The sequence below is a fragment of the Hyla sarda genome, chromosome 2 (genome assembly GCF_029499605.1).
Source record: "Hyla sarda isolate aHylSar1 chromosome 2, aHylSar1.hap1, whole genome shotgun sequence".
In the NCBI taxonomy this organism is placed as follows: domain Eukaryota; kingdom Metazoa; phylum Chordata; class Amphibia; order Anura; family Hylidae; genus Hyla; species Hyla sarda.
In genome coordinates, this window is record NC_079190.1 from 317,036,779 (window position 1) to 317,062,911 (window position 26,133).

Sequence of the window (26,133 nt, forward strand, 5' to 3'; positions counted from 1 at the left end):
AATCGATAAGTAAATAAGATAAGATAATCGATAAATGTAAAATGTGAGTACACAGTCAATATATATGGATAAGTCGATATACAGGAGATTTGTAAGAGTAGATCAATAGATAAATAGTGTAATCAATAGATAGCTTTAGTATATGTAAACTATACAGAAGTAATATACAAATAGATCATTAAATGATTACAATTGAAGAGCATAATTAAAGCATATGTAAATTGACAATACAGCATTACAAGAGGGCAATATAAAATACGGTAAAGGGACTTACCCAACCTCTATATTAGTGGGCAGAGTAACTGAGAAGGGAATAAACAGCAGTCAGATTGGGGAGTGCGGTTAAGAGGGCTGATAGGTTGGAAGGGAGTAGCGAGTGGTAGATGAGCGAGTTAGGAGGCATTACCTGCTGGAGATCCTGTCTGCAGTGACGCTGGCGAGGTCCTGACAGCGTGCTTGCACTGAGCCACGTCACTTCCGGCTGGTCCCGGGTTGCCGGGCAACCTCAGACGCCAGCTGTCAGTGAGTCGTCGATGATATGGGGGAGGGGGAGCAAAGGTGGGAGGGGGGGATATGCTTTCGCTCCCCCATATCATTCCCTTACACATCCCATCACCCACTGTCAAGGACCCACACAGCCATAGACAACTACTTTAATACCGACAAACATTGGGGCTTATATTGCCCAGTACAGTACACATATGGGTGGGTCACTTTCTAGGACCCTCACAGCTATAGACAACAACTTTAATATCAACAAACATTGGGGCTTATAGTGCCCAGTACAGTACACATATGGGTGGGTCACTTTCTAGGACCCTCACAGCTATAGACAACAACTTTAATATCAACAAACATTGGGGCTTATAGTGCCCAGTACGGTACACATCTGTATGCCGCACTTCACATTCATCCACAAGCTGTGCGCAAGCACACAGTGCGCCGTCACCACCCCCATGGTTGTCTGTAACTGCAGACTAGCACAGACCATCTCCGCACCAGTGCGGCACACGTGTGTGCCGGGCACACGCATTTGTGCGCTGACACATCCCCACGTTTGTCTGTTACCACAGACAAACACAGCCCCTCTCCTCGCCGGCCGCAACTCACTGACAGCTGACCAGCCGGAAGTGACGTGGCGGCACTGAGAGCGCATTAATACGCGCGATCAGTGCAAGCACGCTGTCAGGACCTCGCCAGTGTCGCTGCACACAGGATCTCCAGCAGGTAATGCCTCCTAACTCACTCATCTACCACTCGCTACTCCCTTCCAACCTACCCCCCCCCCTCTTAACCGCACTCCCCAATCTGACTGCTGTTTATTCCCTTCTCAGTTACTCTGCCCACTAATATAGAAGTTGGGTAAGTCCCTTTACCATATTTTATACTGCCCTCTTGTAATGCTGTATTGTCAATTTACATATGCTTTAATTATGCTCTTCAATTGTATTCATTTATTGATCTATTTGTATATTACTTCTGTATAGTTTACATATACTAAAGCTATCTATTGATTACACTATTTATCTATTGATCTACTCTTACAAATCTCCTGTATATCGACTTATGCATATAAATTGACTGTGTACTCACATTTTACATACTAATCGATTTATCCGTAGAAATTGTATATTCATTTTTTTACACACACTAGAGCTGCACTCAGATCCACCCGGGACCTTGGTAACACCGTTTACACATACAACCACCCTCGGCTGAGATCACAAGCTGTGATCTATATACACCCACTATCCCAACAAATGCTGTTATACATGTAGCAATAAAATGCTACGCTCACATACTTTTATATATATTTTACATATATACTTTAACGAATCAAACATAGATACACATACTTTTTACCCTTAAGTTTACTGTATCTTTTAACTATTTTAGATCACGTACATATTTGTCTTATCCCACACTGTACATCCACTGTACCTCTATTCTCTACCCTGTCTCTTTATTATACCCTCGTTTTTACTATCTTTCAGTATTGTACTCTTTTGACCTGAGGAAGGCACCTTGAGAGTGCCAAAATGCGTTGTCCACATTTTTTGCTAAATAAACTAGTTTTACCTGTGCTGGCTTGATTCTCTCCGTCCTTTCATATACAAATAGCAGCGCCTCCCCAATTAACCGGCCTTTTCTGTAGCCCCTAGCTACCTATCCCGTTTCTCCACTGGCTCTTGCATAAGAGCCCAGACCCAGTCGGAGTGCAGCAGCTTTCATCCAACAGCTCACAACCACAATTGGCGAGCTACCAGCAAGATCTGGCAACAGACTTTGCATTGCATTTCACTCTGAGAGCGCCCCCCATTTTTTACCTATTTAGTTTACATTGAAATCTGCAGAATAAAATCCTGTGCATCAAATCCTGAGCATTAAATCTGCACAGGATACTGTAGATGTAAATAGACCCTTAAAAGCATGAAAAATCCGCAAGTGAAGTGTTTTTAAACAAGTTATTATTTATCACCAGGCACCATCCATATAACCATAGCTATACATGTTGCCACAACTTTGAAATTAACATTGCCTTGAAAACTCCTCAAAAGTACTTAGCTACACTCATAGGTGACCTAACATTGTTATACAGGGATTTTATGGCTATTAGACAGTGGTATACATATGTTTTAGGCTATTAGTAAAGCACAGATTTGAACCAAACATTTTGCCAGAGTACGGCAGATCAGCAGATCTGATATTTCAGTGTTGTGGTAAATATGTAATCCTATCATATTTATTCCATAACTCTGTATATTGCATGATTGTCCTGGTTATAACTAAAGAACTGTACAAAACATTGTGCTCAGTTCCCTGTATTTTGTTTCTAGTTCTTTTCAATACATTTCTCTGTTTGAAACTAAAAGAGTACACACATATTAAACACTGGGGGAGGTATTCAAAAACTACTGTAATTTCTGATCCAGAGATATTAATTACACTTTTTCTCCTCACATTTTCATAGGTCACTTTTGTATTTTTCATGCCAAAATTGGCAATTTTTTTTCCGGAAATTTCTGGTGAAGCATCTCACATAATATTCCATGATTAATAGTGCCCAGACAAGCGATAACTGTATAAATAAAAAATTTCTAGGGTTTAAAGGGGTACTCCGGCGCTAAGACATCTCATCCCCTATCCCAAGCATAGGGGATAAGATGCCTGATCGCGGGAGTCCCGCCACTGGGACACGCTACCTCCCATAGGCTTGCATTGAGGGGGTGGAGCGTGACATCACACGGGGCGGGGCCGTGACATCACAATGCTCCGGCCCCCGTGATCGCCAGTAATCAGACCCGGAGCGAACATGCTCCGGGGACTGATTATAATGGGGTGCTGCGTGCAAGATCACAGGGGACCCCCACAATCAGGCATCTTATCCCCTATCCTTTGGACAGGGGATAAGATGTCTTAGCGCCAGAGTACCCCTTTAAATGTGAGTTCAGGTGAAGTGACCATGAAAGAAAAAAAAAAATGTTTTTTAAATAAAATTTTCGAATAATAATTAATTATTTTTCAATATTTGATTAAATAAAACCTTTTCCAAAAAATAAAAATAAAGAAAATGAAAACAAAAATAAAAAATACAACCATTTTTGTGATTTCTACTAACAAAATTTTGTGAAATTTTTTATGTAAAATGGACTCCCTTTGAAAATATAATTTAAAACATGAAATTTACATAGCCACTCCCACTTTTGCAGTGGATAATTCTTGTCACGATGCCGGCTGGCAGGAGGTGGATCCTCTGTGCCAGAGAGGGATTGGCGTGGACCGTGCTAGTGGACCGGTTCTAACTCACTACAGGTTTTCACCAGAGCCCGCCGCAAAGCGGGATGGTCTTGCTGCGGCGGTAGTGACCAGGTCGTATCCACTAGCAACGGCTCAACCTCTCTGGCTGCTGAAGATAGGCGCGGTACAAGGGAGTAGACAGAAGCAAGGTCGGACGTAGCAGAAGGTCGGGGCAGGCAGCAAGGTTCGTAGTCAGGGTGGATAGCAGAAGTTCTGGTACACAGGCTTTGGACACACAAAACGCTTTCACTAGGCACAAGGGCAACAAGATCCGGCAAGGGAGTGCATGGGAGGAGGTCAGATATAGTCAGGGACCAGGTGGAAGCCAATTAAGCTAATTGGGCCAGGCACCAATCATTGGTGCACTGGCCCTTTAAGTCTCAGGGAGCTGGCGCGCGCGCGCCCTAGAGAGCGGAGCCGCGCGCGCCAGCACATGACAGCAGGGGACGGGAACGGGTAAGTGACCTGGGATGCGATTCGCGAGCGGGCGCGTCCCGCTGTGCGAATCGCATCCCCGACGGCCATGACAGTGCAGCGCTCCCGGTCAGCGGGACCGACCGGGGCGCTGCGGAGAGAGAGACGCCGTACGCGCTCCGGGGAGGAGCGGGGACCCGGAGCGCTAGGCGTAACAGTACCCCCCCCCCTTAGGTCTCCCCTTCTCTTTGTCCGGTAACTGCCCCCCCTGGGATGAGGACACCGGGAAAGGATGGAGGGATTCCTCAACGGCAGGCAGTACAGCAGGAGTGGGAATGGGGAGGGAGGGCAGAGGGCGAGGCCTGGCACGGGGCAGTGTGACACCAGGACGAGGGCCACGAGGAGGCACCGAGGCTTGACTGACTGGACTGGGAGGGGGGGAGAGGCACTTCTTAAGGCGGGCAGAGTCCATAACGACCTTAGGGAGACCGGATACAGGAGGAACCACAGGGTCACGGCAGGGAGTACTGGGAACCGGTTTAAGGCAGTCCTTGAAGCAAGAGGTACCCCAGCTCTTGATCTCCCCTGAGGACCAATCCAGGGTTGGGGAATGGTGTTGAAGCCAGGGTAGTCCAAGGAGAATTTCAGAAGTGCAATTGGAGAGGACCAAAAACTCAATTTTCTCATGATGAGGTCCGATGCACATTAGGAGGGGCTCCGTGCGGAAACGCACGGTGCAATCCAACCTGGCTCCGTTGACCGCGGAAATGTGGAGTGGCTTGACAAGACGGGTCACCGGGATGCGGAATTTATTCACCAAGGACTCCCGAATAAAATTCCCAGAGGCACCAGAGTCCAGGCAGGCCACGGCTGAGAGGGAAGAGCTGGCTGAAGAAGAAATCCGTACAGGCACCGTGAGACGTGGAGAAGCCGACTTAGCATCAAGAGACGCCACACCCACGAGAGCTGGGTGCGAGCGTGCGTTTCCCAGACGTGGAGGACGGATAGGGCAATCCACCAAAAAATGTTCGGTACTGGCACAGTACAGACAAAGATTCTCTTCCTTACGGCGATTCCTCTCTTCCAGGGTCAGGCGAGACCGATCCACTTGCATGGCCTCCTCGGCGGGAGGCCTAGGCGCAGATTGCAATGGAGACTGTGGGAGAGGTGTCCAGAGATCTAAGTCTTTTTCCTGGCGGAGCTCTTGATGCCTCTCAGAAAAACGCATGTCAATGCGAGTGGCTAGATGAATGAGTTCATGCAGGTTAGCAGGAGTTTCTCGTGCGGCCAGAACATCTTTAATGTTGCTGGATAGGCCTTTTTTAAAGGTCGCGCAGAGGGCCTCATTATTCCAGGAAAGTTCAGAAGCAAGAGTACGGAATTGTATGGCGTACTCGCCAACGGAAGAATTACCCTGGACCAGGTTCAGCAGGGCAGTCTCAGCAGAAGAGGCTCGGGCAGGTTCCTCAAAGACACTTCGAATTTCCGAGAAGAAGGAGTGTACAGAGGCAGTGACGGGGTCATTGCGGTCCCAGAGCGGTGTGGCCCATGACAGGGCTTTTCCAGACAGAAGGCTGACTATGAAAGCCACCTTAGACCTTTCAGTAGGAAACTGGTCCGACATCATCTCCAAGTGCAGGGAACATTGTGAAAGGAAGCCACGGCAAAACTTAGAGTCCCCATTAAATTTGTCCGGCAAGGACAGGCGGAGGCTAGGAGTGGCCACTCGCTGCGGAAGGGGTGCAGGAGCTGGCGGAGGAGATGATTGCTGCTGAAGTTGCGACTGAAGTTGCTGCACAATGGTGGACACTTCCGACAGCTGGTGGGTTAGATGGGCGATCTGTCGGGATTGCTGGGCGACCACCGTGGTGAGATCAGAGATATAAGGCAGAGGGACATCAGCGGGATCCATGGCCGGATCTACTGTCACGATGCCGGCTGGCAGGAGGTGGATCCTCTGTGCCAGAGAGGGATTGGCGTGGACCGTGCTAGTGGACCGGTTCTAAGTCACTACAGGTTTTCACCAGAGCCCGCCGCAAAGCGGGATGGTCTTGCTGCGGCGGTAGTGACCAGGTCGTATCCACTAGCAACGGCTCAACCTCTCTGGCTGCTGAAGATAGGCGCGGTACAAGGGAGTAGACAGAAGCAAGGTCGGACGTAGCAGAAGGTCGGGGCAGGCAGCAAGGTTCGTAGTCAGGGTGGATAGCAGAAGTTCTGGTACACAGGCTTTGGACACACAAAACGCTTTCACTAGGCACAAGGGCAACAAGATCCGGCAAGGGAGTGCATGGGAGGAGGTCAGATATAGTCAGGGACCAGGTGGAAGCCAATTAAGCTAATTGGGCCAGGCACCAATCATTGGTGCACTGGCCCTTTAAGTCTCAGGGAGCTGGCGCGCGCGCGCCCTAGAGAGCGGAGCCGCGCGCGCCAGCACATGACAGCAGGGGACGGGAACGGGTAAGTGACCTGGGATGCGATTCGCGAGCGGGCGCGTCCCGCTGTGCGAATCGCATACCCGACGGCCATGACAGTGCAGCGCTCCCGGTCAGCGGGACCGACCGGGGCGCTGCGGAGAGAGAGACGCCGTACGCGCTCCGGGGAGGAGCGGGGACCCGGAGCGCTAGGCGTAACAATTCTCATGTAAATCCCTTTGAATATCTGATGTAAACGGTGCAAAACGCAAAATTTTTGATGTAAAGGGTTTTGAATATGACCCCCACTGTGTCTAAAAATTAGCTGATCCCTTATGATAGTAAACAGATTCTATAGTGGACAGATATTTTTCATTAACTTATAATTCTTTTTTCACTGTTATGAAGTATGTTTTCATAACCACCATGATAAAACGAACTACGGAAGACAGATCTAATGCCAGTAATCAAATCATTGTATACAGTTAGCAGGGTCTGTAGTGCAGAGGAGAACAAGTTATCCTCTCGTTATTGTTCTACCTAAAATGCCACCTTTCGAATTTTTTAAAAGTACTCAAGTATAAAGACAAAGCTAGGGGGCCAGCACCATGCATTCTGGCAGCTTTGTCAAATTTAAGAAGCTTGTTAATTTTCTAACATTTGTCACAGTTCATTAACCAGGAGGCTTACTGCAGCTCAGACCAAGCTGAGATTTTTGTGTGCTAAAAATAATCAGCGTTACTGAAGAAAAAAAAAAAAAAGACTGTGCAGTTGTAAAATGTTCTCTGTTCATAAATAGACAAACTTATTATAACACAAGTGAACTGTCCTTTATCAATGCCATCTATTTACACAATTCTCTAGTATTGTAATCTGTAGGCTCAGGTTAAAGGGGTACTCCGGTGGAATTTTTTTTTTTTTTTTTATCAACTGGTGCCAGAAAGTTAAACAGATTAGTAAATTACTTCTATTAAAAATTCTTAATCCTTCCAGTGCTTATTAGCGGCTGTATACTACAGAGGAAATTCTTTTCTTTTTGAATTTCTTTTTTGTCTTGTCCACAGTGCTCTCTGCTGACACCTCTGTCCGTGTCAGGAATGGTCTAGAGCAGCATATGTTTGCTATGGGGATTTTCTCCTGCTCTGGACAGTTCTTGATATAGACAGAGGTGTCAGCAGAGAGCACTGTGGTCATGATAGAAAAGAAATCCAAAAAGAAAATAATTTCCTCTGTAGTATAGAGCAGCTAATAAGTACTGGAAGGATGATTAAGATTTTTTAATAGAAGTAATTTACAAATCTGGCATCAGCTGATTTAAAAAAAAAAAAAGATGCTGAAGACAGACCATACTGAATCATCACTGTATATATCAAGTAAACAGAGTATGTCCAGATAAACTAAGCAGGGCATTAGAGTGTGCAGAATGAGGAATAGTTGTAACTACCATGCCGCCTGAGAAGATAGAGTAAGACAGTAGCCAAACACCAGCCATGTTGTTTGAACTGTTATTAAAAGAAAAACTTGTAAACATCAAACTTTTGAGTAATGTATACTTTATATTAGAACTGCCAGTCCTTTTTGAAAGTAAACTTGAAATCAAGAAGTAAGGAGTATAGGTGTCTGTATCCTGGTATTTACTGCTGTGTTATTTCTTTTGGGGAGGTTGTGATCTTTACTTACCTTTTAAGGGGTTCACCCTCTACCCCAGTTCAATCCCATTACATATTTATCACAGTCTCCCTTGTGGGGACTGCCCTCAACTCACTACTAACTCAAAGCTATCTTTCTCAGGCATCTGTCTCTGTTAAATGTACCTTACTGACAAGGCTTACACTTTATGGTGCCAGCTAAGGCAAAACATCATTAGCATGGTGACCGTACTATATGCAAAGTCTACAGGGACTGCGAAATATGGACAGTTATTTGATAGATGATGGTTCTATTAGGGCTGTGATCAGCACCTCAGCAACACAGTCCTTGGGTGACAATTGAATACCATGGCAACCAGGATAGTGGTGGTGATATAAAAAAATTTTTTTATAAATAAAGTTAAAAAATATTAATCACCCTTTTTTCATATTTCAAAATCAAATAATAATATGATATAGTAAGCATAATCGGAATTGCCATGTGCAAAACTATTAATAAGTAGCAATATTGATCCAATGCGCTGAATGCTGTGAATGAAAGGTACAGAATACCAAAATTACAGATTTTTTTGTCACATCCCTTCCTTTAAAAAATGAAATAAAAAACAATAAGTTTCTTATCTTCTACAGAATAGTGGCAATAAAAACAACAAAAACAAATACATAACCCGATAGACAGAAAAATATACAAGTTATATAAAATTGCAGAATTGTAAAACACAAAAAAACTATATAAAACTATATAAACCCCACTACATGCAAAGTAAAGCTAACATGACAGTTTTACTGCATAGTGAATGACCCCACAAAAATTGCAGAATAGTTTTTTTTCCTACTTTCTCAGAGGCTTTCCACCATGATTTATGCCTCTGAGGCATGGATACATTGAAAAATACCCATTCATTTGAATAGAGCAAGCATAGTAAGCTGGTCTCTAGTCTGAAATGAATAAGGCCCGTGGCTGTTTGAGCACGGATGTGTTGGCGTGTCGTTTTGTTTTTTGTCACGTCAGACTGGGGGTTTTATGCTTTCAGAGCTGTCGGAGAATCGGAGAAGGAGAAGGTAAGTATAGGTGCTTTATGTTTAACACTCTTCCAGCAAAATATATAAAAAATGATTTTCCTGGACAGCACCTTTGAGTTTGGCATACAACCGGGGTGAATAGGTAGGGCACTCTGGCAAGTCACCAATAAAAAAATAAAACTTTTTGTCATTTTCCCCCACTCTCCTCCGATTCTGGGATAACCTGAAAAAAAAAAAAAAAGAGCTGCTGCTCAGCATGGATGGTACAAGAGCTCAGCACTGCAGAAAGGCTTCAGAGGTAGGCAAAGTGGTCCCCCCAAACACCCCCTAACACCATACGCGTCCACCCCTCCAGTGCACACCCAGGACCATGAGTCATTGCAGGGTCTGACACAGGATAGGGGATAACAGGGGTTAGGCAATCGGCACTGCCAGCCAATAGCAGTAGAAGCAAGAAGAGAATAGTCAACAGGAAGCTGGTGTAAAGAGCATATTCTGCACTGAGATACAGTCTGTTTCACTGCTCCCCACCCCTCCAGGGAGATATTTCCCTTTCTTTCCTTCTACTCCTTCAGTCAGATACCTACTTCACTTCCAGCTACCCCTCTAGTCAGGTACCTCACTGTTCTTCCAGAACCCCTCATGTCCTATGCCTCATTGTCCCTTCTGCTACTCCTCAAGTCGTATACCTTACTGTCCCTCCTACTAGCCCTCCTGCCAGATGCCTATTTAATGGGGATGAGATTTTGGAGTAAAGAGGGCTTATTTCTGGGAGTACCTACCTAATATAGGGAAGAATAGTGCAAAGGGGGCATTGAGTAGGCCTATCTGCCTACTCAATGGGGGGTCTACTTTATGGGGGCATTAGTTTCATTTGGTGTACTATAGTTGGGGTGTTAGTATAAAGATGCTGAGGATGCTGGAAAAATAAGGAGCTTAAAATGTTTGTCCACCAATTCTGCAGAAAAGAAGTTGATGTTGGCGTTCTGAGCCAAATGGAAAAGAAAGGAGAAAGACTCCAATCAGAGAAAGACATTACTTGTCCAATGCCTTTACCAATGAGGACACTATTACATGTAATATCTTTGCAAAGAGCATATAAAAGTTTGTGCATTTTTGAAAATTTGTTCTTGAACAATACTACCGTATATACTCGAGTATAAGCCGACACGAGTATAAGCCGAGGCCCCTAATTTCAACCCAAAATCCCAGGAAAAGTTATTGACTCGAGTATAAGCCTAGGGTGGGAAATACATCATCATCCCCACCCCCCTTCATCATCCCACACCCCCCCTTCATCATCCTCTTGTCATCATCCCACACCCCCCCTTCATCATCCTCTTGTCATCATCCGGGCTGCTATCTTCACCGGGGGCGCCTCTTCTCCGCGCTTCGGGCCCAGAATAGAGGCGTTGCCTTGACGATGACGCAGAAGTACGTTGGTAATGAACGTACCTCTGCGTTGTCATCAAGGCAACGCGACTATTCTGGGGCCGGGCCCGAAGCGCTTAGAAGAGGCCTCCCCGGTGAAGATAGCAGCCCTGAACCACTATCCCACCGGACGACCTCCTCTCCGGACAGTCCTGCAGCACCGGACCAGTGCCGAGCGGAGGCGAGTACTGTACAGAACTAAAGGGGGTGAGAGGGGACTGGATGATGTCGAAGGCCGCAGTGGTCTTCAACCTGCGGACCTCCGGGGGTTTCAAAACTACAACTCCCAGAAAGCCCGGACAGCCGATGGCTGCCCGGGCTTGCTGGGAGTTGTAGTTTTGAGACCACTGCGGGTGGAGAGTTCACTCGAGTATAAGCCGAGGGGGGTGTTTTCAGCACGAAAAATCGTGCTGAAAAACTCGGCTTATGCTCGAGTATATACGGTAATCATTATTTTTAAATCATTCCAAAAATATAAACATGTGCCACAATTTGTGCCAAAAATACTAAACTATGTTACAGAAAATGCAAGTTTTTTTTAATGATATTGGTTTTCATTAAACACGCACTAAAATTGCATAAAAAAATGAACTTTGTATGTTTTTTTCGAATTCAAAAAGAGTTTATTCAAAAAGAGTTTATTACAAGAGTTTAATACAAAAACATTAGAAACGTCATCCGCCAAGATATACAACCTCTGACAGGAAAGCATATATAAACAATTCTGCATGAGATGGCAGCAATACATTGACATTCAGGAAATACAAATAAAGGCAGCAAATAGGCGTATGAGGAGTCCCGGGAGCTACTTCCCCCAGTCATCCCGTAGACAATAAAGGGACGTGTAGCAGCCAATGCAGAAAATAATAATAAGAATAAGAAACAGGAGAGCAAGTAAACCAGCATAATCAAGCCGGGTAAACAATAAATGATCAGTAGGCGGAATATGGGCAGGGAAAGACACTATAAGCCCGTAACATATCAGCTAAATCAAACAAAAACAACAACAAGAAGGGGAGACTAAACAACACAAACCGAAGAAAAGAGAGACGGAGAGGGGAAGAAAAGGAAAAGGGGGGACAAAGAAGGACACACAGGGGGAAAGAGGGAGGGGGAACCCGGGGAAAGGGAGAGGAACTCTACCGTGGAGAGGGACCACCAGAGCCAGGGGCGTCCAACCAGTTCCCAAAAAGTGCGTCCACAGGACCCCACCTCAAGGGGACAGGTGCAGGGCACTGCAGGCGGGGGAGTTCAAAAACGCAGACCACGGCATCCATCGCAGCAAAAACCGCTCAGATTTGGACGCCGTTTCCGCCATGCACTCCTCCATCCCATGTATATAGATTACTTCACGGACCCAGTCAGAAACTGTCGGGGGTTGGGCAGATTTCCACTTTGAAAGAGATAGAGAAGACGAGGCAAAAGATTCATTTTGATAATGTTGACCCTCCCAATCCAAGAAAAGTCACGTCTGTCCCATTTAGTCAGGTCAGAGGAGAAAGAGGAGAGTAAGGGGCTAAAGTTCAAGTCATATGTACGGGTGAGATCATTGGGGACCTGAACCCCTAGGTATGTGATAGAGGAAGTAGCCCATTTAAACTGATATCTACTTTTAAGGGCCGAGACCCCTATCGGGCCAAGGGAGACATTCAAGGCTACACTTTTCGTCAGGTTCAACTTGAAGTTACTAAACTGACCATAATCAGAGATGAGCGATAGGAGGGCCGGGAGACTGGACTCAGGGGACAAGAGGTATATTAAGAGGTCATCCACGAAAGCTGCACATTTAACCTCCTCGCCACAGACCTTGACACCCCTCACCTCCGTACTCAGTCTGATTGCCTGGAGTAAATGTTCCATAGCTAACACATAGAGAAGAGGGGACAGGGGGCAGCCCTGCCTAGTACCATTACGTATATCTATCGGGGTAGACAGGGACCCGTTAATGCGTACCCTAGCCTGAGGACTTGTGTATAGTGCAAAAATACATGGTAGCATCAAAGGGCCCAAGCCCAAATTAGAAAGGACCCCTCGCAGGAAGCCCCAAGCCACCCTGTCAAAGGCCATCTCGGCATCCAGGTATAGTAAAATACAAGGAATGCGAGAGACCTGGGCATGATGCATCAAAGAGAAAGTCTTCAAGGTATTATCTCGAGCTTCTCTGGTAGGTACAAATCCCACCTGGTCCGGGTGGACGAGGGCCCCCAGCAAGGGGGACAAACGCTCAGCCAAGAGCTTTGCGTACAATTTAGGATCATCATTTATGAGGGAGATCGGTCTATAACTCTGACAAAGGTTGGGGTCCTTGCCTTCTTTAGGGATGACCGTAATAAAGGCCTGTAGAAAAGATTGAGGGAAAGGAGAGGCATCTGAAACCGCATTAAAGGCCCCAAGGAGGCACGGAGACAACGCTGTAATAAGAAGTTTGTAAAACTTCGAGGTATAGCCATCAGGGCCAGGAGCTTTGCCGGACGGCATGGACTTAACAGTCTTCATTACCTCCTCCAGTCCAAAAGGGCGCTCCAGATCAAGAAGTGACTGGGGGGGGAGGGAGGGTGGTCAGCTTGGTCCTCCGCAGGTATTCTAAGAGAGCTGGAGGGGGGTCACCCGAGGCAGGGGTCTGAGAGTCCAGATTATAAAGGTCAGTGTAATAGGAACAGAAACAGTCTAAGATCTGGGAGGTCAGGTGGACCAGGGAGTCTGAGGACGACTTAATGGAGGGGACATGGAGGGCCGCCCTTTTATCCCGCAGTGCCCTAGCTAGCATCCTACTCGCCTTATTACCCCATTCATAGTACACACTAGAGCAAATCTGACGGTATCTGTTATGTTGTTTATCTATCCGCACCTGTATCTCCCTCCGGACCGCAAGTAACTCACTGTAGACCTCCTCCGAGGGAGAGGATTTATGCCGAGACTCCAAAGAATTTAGTTGAGTCTGGCAACTTCTGGGATGCCTCCCGCTTAAGACGGGAACCATGTTTAATAAGTACGCCTCTAAGCACACATTTCAGGGTTTCCCAACGGCACTGAGGGGATGTGGGATCGCTGGCATGATCCAGAGTAAAATTAGCAATCGCTGCCCTCAGATCAGCCAGACACAGCGATAAAGTCTCTCCTCGGACCATTCGGCAGTGATATGTCACAGAAAACCGGTGCATGGTCCAAGAAAACAATGGAACCAATGGAGGAGGACAGTACCTGAGGGAGAAGGCAGTGACTAACAAAGATATAGTCCGGCCTAGTGTATCCTTTACGGGCGTGAGAATAGAAAGTGTAGTCACGTGTGTCTGGATGAGCTAGTCTCCATGGGTCCGTCAGTTGCATAGAGTAGAGAAGTTGTCGAATCCTATTTAGCTGAGCATGAGACATGACAGAGGTCCCCGAGGAACAGTCTAAGGAAGGAAACAGAGAGACATTAAAATCCCCGCAAACCATCAACACCCCCTGGGAGAACACGGTCAGGTCATCCAACACTGTACTCAGGAAGGACAGCTGGCCACTATTCGGGGCATACACATTGGCAATCGTGTAAGTCCTGCCTTGAATGGAGCAGGTAACAAAAACATAACGGACCCCCTCCCCCACCTTGGAGTCCAACACCTGCAACGATAGAGACTTGTGGAACAATATGGCTACACCCTTAACCTTCTGACTAGGGTCATTACTCTGGTACCACGTAGGATAATAGCGGTTTCGAAGCACTGCAGCATGATCCCGGAGGAGGTGCGTCTCCTGAAGGCAGACCACCATAGCCCTCTGCTTGTGCATAGAATAAAGAATCTTCGCTCTCTTCTCAGGGAGGTTGAAGCCCTGGACATTCAGGGAGGCAATTTTAAGGGACGACATGGCCCAGACCAGCTATACCCAACGGAGAGAGCGAGGAGTCGGCAGAGAGCGGGGACAAGGGTCAGGGGAGAGAAGGGACAGGATCAGAGGACCACACAGACGGGGGACAAGAAATACACAACACCGGAGAAGGAGAGAAGGGATAAACAAGGAGGGGAAAGAGAAAGGGAAAACAAGTACGGCAGAGGGGAGGGAGAATCAACGACAAAGAGAACACTCAGGGGGAGAACAGGTAGAAAAACCAGGACAAAAACAGCAGCTCAACAAACGGCTGCAAAATTGGACTAAATATATAGCACGAGGCTAAGCACAGGCAGTGAGTAATCCTGCCTCAACCTATTGGGGGCAATGTGGAGACAGAAGCATCACAACAGGAAGGAAAACGCCAGAAAAGAGAGAGGAGCCCCAGTGACCGGCACGGGGAGAGAGGGTAGCAAAAAAAAGGAGAGAGAGAGGCAGCAGAGGGGAGGGCATGTACGGGAGGGAAACAACCAGGCAATAGCTACAGCTCGGCCACATGGGCCTGTGTCACCCGCACCTAAAATAGAGGAAAACAGAAAAATAAAAATAACAAAAAAGAAAAAACCCAGTGAGACAGCGTAAATAGCACTATACACAGGCATTATCATAACATCAAAGCACAGGTAGACAGCAATCAACCCTCTCGGAAACCTCCCGGCCTCCCACAGAGCCAGATCTGGTGCGATGGCGGCGTCGAGAGCGCTGGGGCCGCGGGGAGAACCTCTCAGATTGGGAGGAGCGCAGCCTAGGCTGGGGCGGGAGGAGGGAGGAGAAGGGGTCAGCAGACAGTTCCACCCATCCCGGGAGTGACACAGGAGGGAGATCAAACACCCGGAGAAAATGGGGGAGGTCCTCCAGGGTGCGCAAGGTAGCAGACTTGTCCTGGTGATGAGCATGCAAGGCAAACGGAAAGCCCCAGCGGTACACAATGTGGCGGGATTGCAGTTCATGCAGGAGGGGCTTCAGGGCTGCCCGCAGGCGAAGCGTGTGTCTTGATAAATCCGGAAAGAGCTGCAGCTTAGCCCCATCAAAGTCAATGTCCCTGAGCTGTCGGGCCTTTTGCATAATCTCTTCTTTCTCAGAAAAATAGTGAATGCGACAGATAACGTCGCGCGGCATAGCAGGGTCTGAGCTGGGAGGACGGAGAGCTCTGTGTGCCCGGTCAATAGCAATTGGGGACTGAGCCGGACGGCCCAGGATAGAATTGAAGATGTCTGTTAACGTAGGCAGAAGACCATCAGTTCGAGTCGCCTCTGGGAGACCCCGCAGTCTGATATTGTTGTGACGGTTTCAGTTTTCCTGATCGTCCATATGAGAGTGCAATAGCTTCTGATTAACCGCTTGTTTAGAGACTGCAGCCCTAAGCTCAGCAATAGATTCCTGGGTGTCAGATCAAAAGGATTCCAGAGTCCCAACTGTTGCTGAGAGGGTTTGCACCTCAGACTGCACCTCCTGGAGGTCCCGTCTCCAGGCAGAACGCAAGTCCTCCCTGAGGGCCACAATATCAGCCTTTGTAGGTAAAAAAGATGACAACGCCTGGAGCTCAGGGTGGGATTGCAGTATTTGGGCCGCAGCAGAGCTTGGTGGGGTAGGGTCCAGGACAGGTGCAGGAGCGGGCAGTTGTGGGGGCCTCTGCGAGAGCTGTGGGGGGCAGGGCACCACAGTCTCAGTCCCAAAGTCATCAGCCGGGGTCTGCAGGGGCCAAGGGCTACCCCCTGAGGAGGACCAGGAGGGGGCCGGTGAGGGAGGAGGATGCACCCCCTCAGGGGCCCGGGAAAGTGGGCCCAGGGGGGAGGTGATGAGGGGGCTGCCACAGCAGAGTAGAGCAGGGGGGATCCCTGCGATCCAGGACAGTCCGCCATTGCCGTGGTGATGTCCCCAGCCAGGATGGGGACCCCAGACAGCTGAAGGGGCCACCGCACTCCCTTTGTCGCAGGTGGCGTGGGCAGGGGCTCAGCAGCCCAGGTGGTGTCCGGTCCTGTACTGGAGAGGGGAGCTGAGGGCTGATACGGTCGGGGCTGCAGTGGCGTGTGCAGAGCGGCCTCCGCAGCTCCCGGCGGTTCCGGCAGCAGAGGGGCGCCCCGTGGGGATGGAGCTGCTGGGGCAGGTAAGCACAATCAATCAGCAGCGGGACAGGGGGTATTTCCTCCGGGCCCGCACACTCACCGGAGGCCTGGTGTCCCCGCCGCTTCTTCCAGTCTCCTGCGCCTGAGGACCGAGATGGCGCCTGCTGTGAGGTGCCACTGACGGTGGGCGGGGCTTCACGCTGCTGTGAGGGAGCTGAAGATGGCGGCGGCCCTGGGGGGACTGCGTCCATGGAGTCCTGGAGCCCGGCCAGAGGGGTAAAATAATTTGAGATCGGTGCCGGGGGAGCCCGGGAGCTTCCCACGCCTTTGGGGCCTTTTAGTTTCATCCTCCGCACCATCATTCAGATATTGTGGTCCTCTCTCTCTCTCGTGCAGTCACGGAGCTCACAGAAAAAGCAGCTAGATGGCGTGCATAGCAGGCCACGCCCCCTTCTGAACTTTGTATGTTTATGCCTGTGGTAAAGTTGATCAAGTAGGTTTTGCTTGTGAAAACTTTCCATTTATGCTGGTCAAATGCAAGTTACAGTCAATTTTTCATAATTTTTAACCATTTTCATGAGTAAAAACGTATTTATTCTCTCCAGTGTTTCTGTCACAATAGAATACCAGCTAATGCTAAAGCAAAAATAGAAATATTTTAAAGAGCTAACTAAGAAAGCGAATATGAGCGCAAGTGATTTAAAATACAGGCAGTGAGGATGACAAGTACAGATGAATGGAGAGCGTAAGGATGGCACATAAATACATGGATTACAAGAAAAACAATAGGTCCAGATGGAGAAAGCAAGTTCCTAAGCCGGAGCCCGGGCTGAGCGTAGAGGGGTGGGGAACGCCCAAAGCAGTCACCTGATAGAATCACACGACCGGGGTAAGGTCACATTGTACGTAGCAACTCCGTCAGTGAGCAGGGCAGGGTCAAGATCGGCTCCGTATCAGAGGCTGTTGGGAGATATGCCTGCAGTACATCCAATCAATGGGAAATTAACCCATGATTGGAAAGTGAAGCGGGTAAAAGGTGCACCTATATAAAGCCTAAACCATATTGTACCTAGGCCTCCCAGGGGTTACCAAGAGCGACCTAAAGACATGGACAAAGGACAGACATACATGAAACATAGAACACCCAGTGAAAAAAAGTGGCAAGCCAATAAAACAAGGTGTGTGTGTGTGCAAAAAAACAAGTGCAAACCACCACCAAAGAGAGTGAAAAAAGTGAATGGGAAAAGTGTATGATCGTGTGTGGGAATATAAAGGAATAGGACTGCTAAACTGTGTGAACGTGTATTACAATAATAAAAATGTGAATAGGCAAAACAGAAAATGAAAATGTATGAGTGTGAAAAAAACAAAGTATATGAAAAATGTGGACTACAGTGTATTAAAATGTTAAATTATAAAATGAAAATAGTGAAAATTATAGTGAAATAATTAAATTATATGTTGACACAAAAATGGTCAGAGACAATATATTATTGGATTATTAAAGAATGTGGCAAAAATGTGTGAATGAATGAATAAATCAATACGTTGATGTGAATAAAGTGCAGAAGTGCCAGTAGTGCAATAGTACCACAAGATGTCATAATATGAAAAATAATTTATCAAAGGAATAATTATGGACATAATGCACATAGAAATACATGGCGCTCTTAATCAAGTGCTGAAAAATGCTATTCTCTTATAGCAGCAAAAATGTAAGGTGACAGACAAAACTGGGAAAAATGAATGTATACATAAGAAAAGTGCATAAGTGCTGAAAAATGTATTGCCTCATTCATGTAGCAGCAAAAATGCCAAGTGATGAGTAGAGCTAAGGAGGCTAGTGTGAACATGGGGGCCTACTAGGGTAATATACTAATTCATATGGTATAAATATACAGGTGTAGATAAACCAGGTAGGCAGGTAAAAAGTATAGTAAGCTAAGATCATAGAAATCACAAAAATAAAGAATGGCATCAGGCAACATGCATGGCAAAGTAATGATAATGTCAACATGAAAAGGAGATGAGAGGAAACACACCGGATTGTTCAATGTGGAAACAGCTGATGGATCTAAAATCAAAGAAAAAAGGGGGAAAGAGAAAAAGAGGTAAGTATTAAAACAATAAAAACAAATCAACCCACCAAGAGGAGGGTTGTAAACACAAGACTAAGAGCATAGGATTTAACCAAGGTACATAAGCAAGATAATGAACATAGGCACAAAATATGGCCAAAAGATCAAAAAAATTGCACAAAGATGGCGTGATCATTCAACCCATTTGGTTGTAAAGTTTTTAGCTTGTAAATCCACTTGGTTTCAAGTTGTGCTAGTTTTGTTTGTCAGTTGCCACCCCTGATGCGGTCAATGCCCCTCACCTGCAGACCACTCAGATCGCTGTCATGGTGGGTCTTGAAGTGTCGGGGAAACGTTGTGATCCGTGTTAGATCAGCTTCGTTTCTGGCTGCTGCGATTCCCAGGACATGTTCTCTGGTTCTTTTCTTCAATTCACGGGTGGTCATGCCTACATAAACACGATCACAGGGGCAAGTAGCATGGTATATAACCCCAAACGTGTTGCTTGAGATGGTATGTCTAATTTCAAAGGAGCGGTTCCCGTCAAAATTAGTGAAGGTAGAATCAGAATAGGTATTAAAACAGGCCACGCATTTACCACATGGGTGACAGTCCCATTTCGGTTTCCCTACTCCAAAAACAGTTTGTGGGTTTTTTACCCCTATGGTGACTCTGCACCAACACGTCCCTATGATTCGCACGCCTCCTGAATGTCATAGATGGTTATTTTGGAAGGTATAATCTCAGAATTGGATCAGCCAGTAAGATGTTCCTATTTTTAGACAAAATCTCCTTAACTTGGGGAACCTGTGCATGGTAAGAAGAAATACATCTTACCTGATTGTCTTTATTGCTTTTAATTCTCAGTTGTAGTAGATGTCTCCTGCTGGTATGTTTGGCCCTCAGGTATGCACTGCTGATCCAACTGTCTTTATATCCTCATTTAGAAAATCTTTTCCAAAGTTCAATAGCACCGCTCTCAAATGCTTCATTTGTTGAGCAGATACTTTTATGTCTTTGGGATTGACCAACAGGAATACCCTTAATTAGATTTTGGGTGTGCGATGACTGTGCGGGTAATAAGGAATTGGTGGCCGTGGGCTTGCAGAAGAGGTCAGATTTGACATATCCCTGTTGTTCCACCTCAAAGGAGATATCAGAAAAATCTGTGTGGTTCTTTCCTGCTTTGTAGATGAGTCTAATATTCTGCTCATTAGTGTTCAAAGTCATCATGAATGTCTGCAACTCCTCCAGCGGAGGAGCCCACATTTTTACTTTCTCAATACCAGGGAGGGGGTCTGTCAGGAATATTGATTTTTCCCATGCCCCTAAAAATAAATTTGCATACGATGGCGCACATGCCACGCCGATCACAGCTCCCTGCATTTGTAAGTAGTACACTTCTTTAAACACAAAGCAGTTGTGAGTCATGGCAAAATTGAGAAGTTCGAGTTGGATGTCTTCTAATATTCATAGGGCATCATTGGTGTCTTTGATGTAGCACGGCAGGGTCTCCACCAGGGGTCTAAGAACATAATCAATTAACTTGCAGATACGGTCACACATATTGTTACGCCCGGACACAATGGGCCTACCTGGTGGGGTTGCAGCTTGTTTATGTACTTTGGGGAGTAGATATAGAGTAGCAATTCTGGGAATGTCAATCATCAGATATGTCTGTTGTTGGGAAGTTATAACACCTTTGTTGGTTGCCTGCAATAATATAGACAAGAGTTCCCCCTGAAATTTGCTTAAAGGGTTGAAGGTCAACCCATTGGCTAAAACTACAAAGGGGCGACAATTCCTAAATTTATTGCAGGATAATTTTATGGGCCAGTTTGTGGAGGACTCAACAAGAAGTGATGCCTTGTTGGATCTGATCATTTCCAACAACGCAGAGCTGGTTGGTAATGTAACTGTGAGGGAAAACCTTGGTAATAGCGAGCACAATATAGTTACTTTTGACTTAAAATGTAGAAAACAAAGACAGACGGGGAAGGCAAAAACATATAACTTTAAAAAGGCAAACTTCCCTGGGCTGAGGGCTGCACTATAGGACATAGACTGGGGGGAGGTGTTCTCAAATACTGATACAGAAGGTAAATGGGACATCTTTAAATCAACTCTAAATAACTATACAGCTAAATATATACCAAAGGGGAACAAATATAAATGATTAAAACTAAATCCTACATGGCTGACAAATGATGTTAAAAGAGCAATAAACAACAAAAAATAGCCTTCAAAAAAATACAAATCTGATGGGTCAGCTATAACATTTAAACAGTACAAGGAGCTTAATAAAATCTGTAAAAATGTAATAAAAACAGCAAAAATTCAAAATGAGAGACAGGTGGCCAAAGAAAGCAAAACTAATCCTAAATATTTTTTTAGATACATAAATGCAAAAAAACCAAGGACAGAGCATGTAGGACCCCTAAATAATGATGATGGGGAGGTTGTCACGGGCGATCAAGAGAAAGCGGAGCTACTGAATGGGTTCTTTAGTTCTGTATACACTATGGAAAAAGGAGCTGACATTGGCCAGGTCAGTGCTGGTAACACATCATGTAATGTACTGAACTGGCTTAATGTAGAGATGGTACAAGGTAAGTTAAGTAATATAAATGTAAGTAAATCTCCAGGGCCAGATGGATTGCACCCAAGAGTTCTTAGAGAGGTAAGTTCAGTAATATCTATACCCCTGTTCATGATATTTAGAGATTCACTGGTGTCTGGTATTGTGCCAAGGGACTGGTGCAAGGCGAATGTGGTGCCAATCTTCAAAAAGGGCTCTAGGTCTTCCCCAGGAAACTATAGACCGATAAGTTTAACGTGCATTGTGGGTAAATAGTTTGAAGGACGTATAAGGGATTACATACAGGAATACATAGGGGATAATAGCATTATAAGTGATAGCCAGCATAGGTTTACTAAGGATAGAAGTTGTCAAACCAATCTAATTTGCTTTTATGAAGAGGTGAGTAGAAGCCTTGACAGAGGAATGGCTGTGGATATAGTGTTTCTGGATTTTGCTAAAGCGTTTGATACTGTCCCTCATAGACGTCTGACAGGTAAGTTAAGGTCTTTGGGCTTGGAAACTTTAGTTTGTAACTGGATTGAACACTGGCTCATGGATCGTACCCAGAGAGTGGTGGTCAATGATTCGTACTCTGATTGGTCCCCGGTAATTATTGGTGTACCCCAAGGTTCTGTACTGGGACCGCTGTTGTTTAATTTATTTATCAATGATATAGAGGATGGCATTAACAGCTCTGTTTCTATCTTTGCAGATGACACCAAGCTTTGTAGCACGGTACAGTCTATAGAGGAGGTGTATAGGTTACAAGATGACTTGGATAGACTGTGTCTGGGCATCCTCTTGGCAAATGAGGTTCAATGTGGATAAATGTAAAGTTATGCATCTGGGTACTAATAACCTGCATGCGTCGTATGTCTTAGGGGGGATTAAACTGGCAGAGTCACTGGTAGAGAAGGATCTGGGTGTACTTGTAGATCACAGACTACAGAATAGCATGCAATGTCAGGCTGCTGCTTCAAAAGCCGGCAGGATATTGTAATGTATAAAAAGAGGCATGGACTCGAGGGACTGGGACATAATACTCCCCCTTCATAGAGCATTGGTACGGCCTCACCTGGAATATGCTGTTCAGTTTTGGTCACCTGTCCATAAAAGGGACACTGTGGAGCTGGAAAGGGTGCAGAGACGCGTGACTAAACTAATATGGGGCATGGAACATCTTAGCTATGTGGAGCGATTAAAGGAGTTACAATTGTTTAGTCTTGAGAAGAGACGTTTAAGGGGGGATATGATAAACGTATATAAGTATATTAATGGCCCATACAAAAAATATGGAGAAAAACTGTTCCAGGTTAAACCCCCCCAAAGGACGAGGGCGCACTCCCTCCGTCTGGAGAAGAAAAAGTTTAGCCTCAAGGGGCGACACGCCTTCTTTACCATGAGAACTGTGAACTTATGGAACAGTCTACCTCAGGAACTGGTCACAGCAGGAAAAATTAGCAGCTTTAAAACAGGATTAGATACATTCCTGGAACAAAATAACATTAATGCTTATGAAGAAATATAAAATCCCATCCCTTCCCCAATATCGCGCCACACCCCTACCCTTTAATTCCCTGATTGAACTTGATGGACATATGTCTTTTTTCGACCGTACTAACTATGTAACTATGTAAGTTATGTCTTTCAACTGTCTGTAGCTTTCTTTTTCATACAAATCAAGAGGCCACAGAACTACATTTCCCCCTTCATCTGAGGGCTTAATTACTACATCAGACATGGCTTGAAGCTGTTTGATGGCTAGTTTTTCAGAATGTGAACAATTATCAAAAGGTACGAATAGGTGAAAGATCTTCTCCCTAGATGTAACAGGAACAAAAATATTGATTTAAGACATTGATAATAGGGGGAAATTATCAATTATCGAACAGCTTAGAGCTGTTTGATAATTGATATGTGTGAACCCATCTGGAAGTTAATTGATTATGTTCTTAGACCTCTGGTGGAGACCTTGTCATCCTACATCAAAGACACCACTGATGCCCTACGAAGATTAGAAGACATCCAATTAGATGATGACATGTGGATCGTGACAAGCGACGTGGAGTCCTAGTATACATCTATCCATCACCAAGATGGACTTCAGGCTGTGGGTGATTTCCTGAGGATGTCCGAAATTTAAAAGGATATAGGTGAGTTTGTTCTCGAACTCCTCAATTTTGCGTTGACTCACAACTTCTTTCTGTTTAAAGTGTACTACTTTCAAATGCAGGGAACTGCGATGGGTGCGGCATGTGTGCCATCATATGCAAATTTATTCTTAGGGGCATGGTAAAGATCAATATTCCTGACGGACCCCCTCCCCGGAATTGAGAAAGTACAGATGTGGGCTCGGTATATTGACGATGTAATTTTGGTTTGGAAGGGATCGCTGGAGGAGTTGCAGACATTCATGATGAATTTGAACACTAATGAGCAGAATATTAGAATCACCTACAAAGCAGGAAGGCACCACATGGATTTTTTTGGACAACTCTTTGAGATGAACCAACAGAGGTATGTACAATCTGACCTCTTCTGCAAGCCCACGGCCACCAATTCCTTATTACACGCACAGTCATCGCACACCCAAAATCTAATTAAGGGTATTCCTGTTGGTCAATTCCTAAGACTTAAAAGTATCTGCTCAACAGATGAAGCATTTGAGAGCGGTGCTATTGAACTTTGGAAAAGATTTTCTGAAAGAGGATATAAAGACAGTTGGATCCGCCATTCATACCTGAGGGCCAAGCATACCAGCAGGAGAAGTCTACTACAACCCAGAATGAAAAGCAATAAAGACGATCAGGTAAGATTTATATCTTCTTACCATGCACAGGTACCCAAGTTAAGGAGATTTTGTCTAAAAATTGGAACATCTTACTGGCTGATCCCATTCTGAGATTATACCTTCCCAAACAATCATCTATAAAATTCAGGAGGAGTGTGAATCTTAGTGACATGTTAGTGCAGAGTCACCATAGGGGTAAAAAAAACACAAACTTTTTTGGAGCGGGGAAACTAAAATGGGGCTCTCGCCCATGTGGTAAATGCGTAGCCTGTCCTAATATCTGTTCTGATTCTAGGTTCACTAATTGACCGGACACGCTTCTTTGAAATTTGACATACCATTTTATGCAACACGTTTGGGGTTATATACCATGCTACCTGCCCCTGTGGTCTTGTTTATGTAGGCATGACCACCCGTGAATTGAAGAAAAAAACCAGAGAACATGTCCTGGGATTCACAGCAGCCAGAAACAAAGCTGATTTAAGGCTGGGTTCACACTACGTTTTTTTCCATATGGGAGCGCATAGGGCAGGGGGGAGCTAAAACCTCGCGCTCCCGTATGTCACCGTATGCGCTCCCATATGTCATTCATTTCAATGAGCCGGCCGGAGTGAAACGTTCGGTCCGGTCGGCCTTATGCGCTTTTACAACCGGACCTAAAACTGTGGTCAACCACGGTTTTAGGTCCGGTTGTAAAATAAGCCGACCGGACCGAACGTTTCACTCCGGCCGGCTCATTGAAATGAATGACATACGGGAGCGCAAGGTTTTAGCACCCCCCTGCCGTATGCGCTCCCGTATGGGACAAAACGTAGTGTGAACCCAGCCTAACACGGCTCACAACAGTGATCCGAGTTGTCTGAAGGTGAGGAGCATGAACCTTATCTTTGTGGGCATCAGAGGTGACAACTGAAAAACAAAACCGGCACAACTTGAAACAAAGTGGATTTACAGGCTAAAAAATTTACAACCAAATGGGTTTAATGACCACGCCAGCTTTGTGACATTTCTTTCATCTTAAGCCATATTTTGTGCCTATATCCACTATCTTGCTTATGTACCTTGGTTAAATCTTATGCTCTTGGTCTTGTGTTTACAACCCTCCTCTTGGTAAGTTGAATTGTTTTTTATTCTTTTATTGCTTTAATACTTACCTCTCTTTCTCTTTCCCCCTTTTTTCTTTGATGATCCATTCCGCATTGAAGAATCCTTTTCATGTTGACAGTATCATTACTTTGCCGGCGTCTGAGTCTCCCCTCATTACACCTGCTGCCTCCCCGCCATGAAAGACCAGGACTGAGATCATCTATCAGCCACCAGCCCCCGCAAAAGAGTCGCAGTATGAGTGCTCCATATCCTCCTTTTCTTCTATGTTTGCTACAGCTACTTTGTAATGACATCAGTCATTTTACTCAAAAATCCACGGCGAAATGGAAAAAAAATCATTGTGCGACAAAATTAACGAAAAAACGCCATTTTGTAAATTTTGGGGGCTTCCGTTTCTACACAGTAAATTTTTCGGTAAAAATGGCACCTTCTCTTTATTCTGTAGGTCCATATGATTAAAGTGATACCCTACTTATGTAATTTATACCTTCTGACCCCTATAACTTTTTTATTTTTCCACGTATGGGGTGGTATGAGGGCTCATTTTTTGCGCCGTGATCTGAAATTTTTAGCGGTACCATTTTGTATTGATCGGACTTATTGGTCGCTTTTTCTTAATTTTTTCATGATATAAAAAGTGACCAAAAATACGCTATTTTGAACTTTGGAATTTTTTTGCGCATACGCCATTGATCGTGCGGTTTAATTAATGATTTATTTTATAATTTGGACATTTCCGCATGCATCGATACCACACCGTTTATTTTTATTTACACTGGTGTTTTTTTAAATGGAAAACAGGGGTGATTCAAACTTTTATTAGGGAAGGGGTTATATGATCTTTATTAACTTTTTTTTGCCACTTTTTTTTTTGCAATGTTATAGCCCCCATAGGGGGCTATAACACTGCACAC

At 45.4% G+C, this 26,133-nt stretch overlaps 2 long non-coding RNA genes across 2 annotated transcripts in view; one reads left to right on the plus strand and one right to left on the minus strand.

Moving 5' to 3' along the window:
• LOC130356352 (uncharacterized) overlaps positions 1 to 26,133 on the minus strand; it is a 291,928-nt gene that overhangs the window by 31,905 nt on the left and 233,890 nt on the right. The gene's annotated exons all lie outside the window — the stretch shown is intronic.
• On the plus strand, positions 604 to 25,580 carry LOC130356353 (uncharacterized). The gene is made up of 6 exons (XR_008888862.1): positions 604 to 1,227; positions 1,335 to 1,362; positions 23,278 to 23,474; positions 23,708 to 23,838; positions 23,976 to 24,130; positions 25,318 to 25,580. It is a non-coding gene; the product is annotated as an uncharacterized LOC130356353 (long non-coding RNA).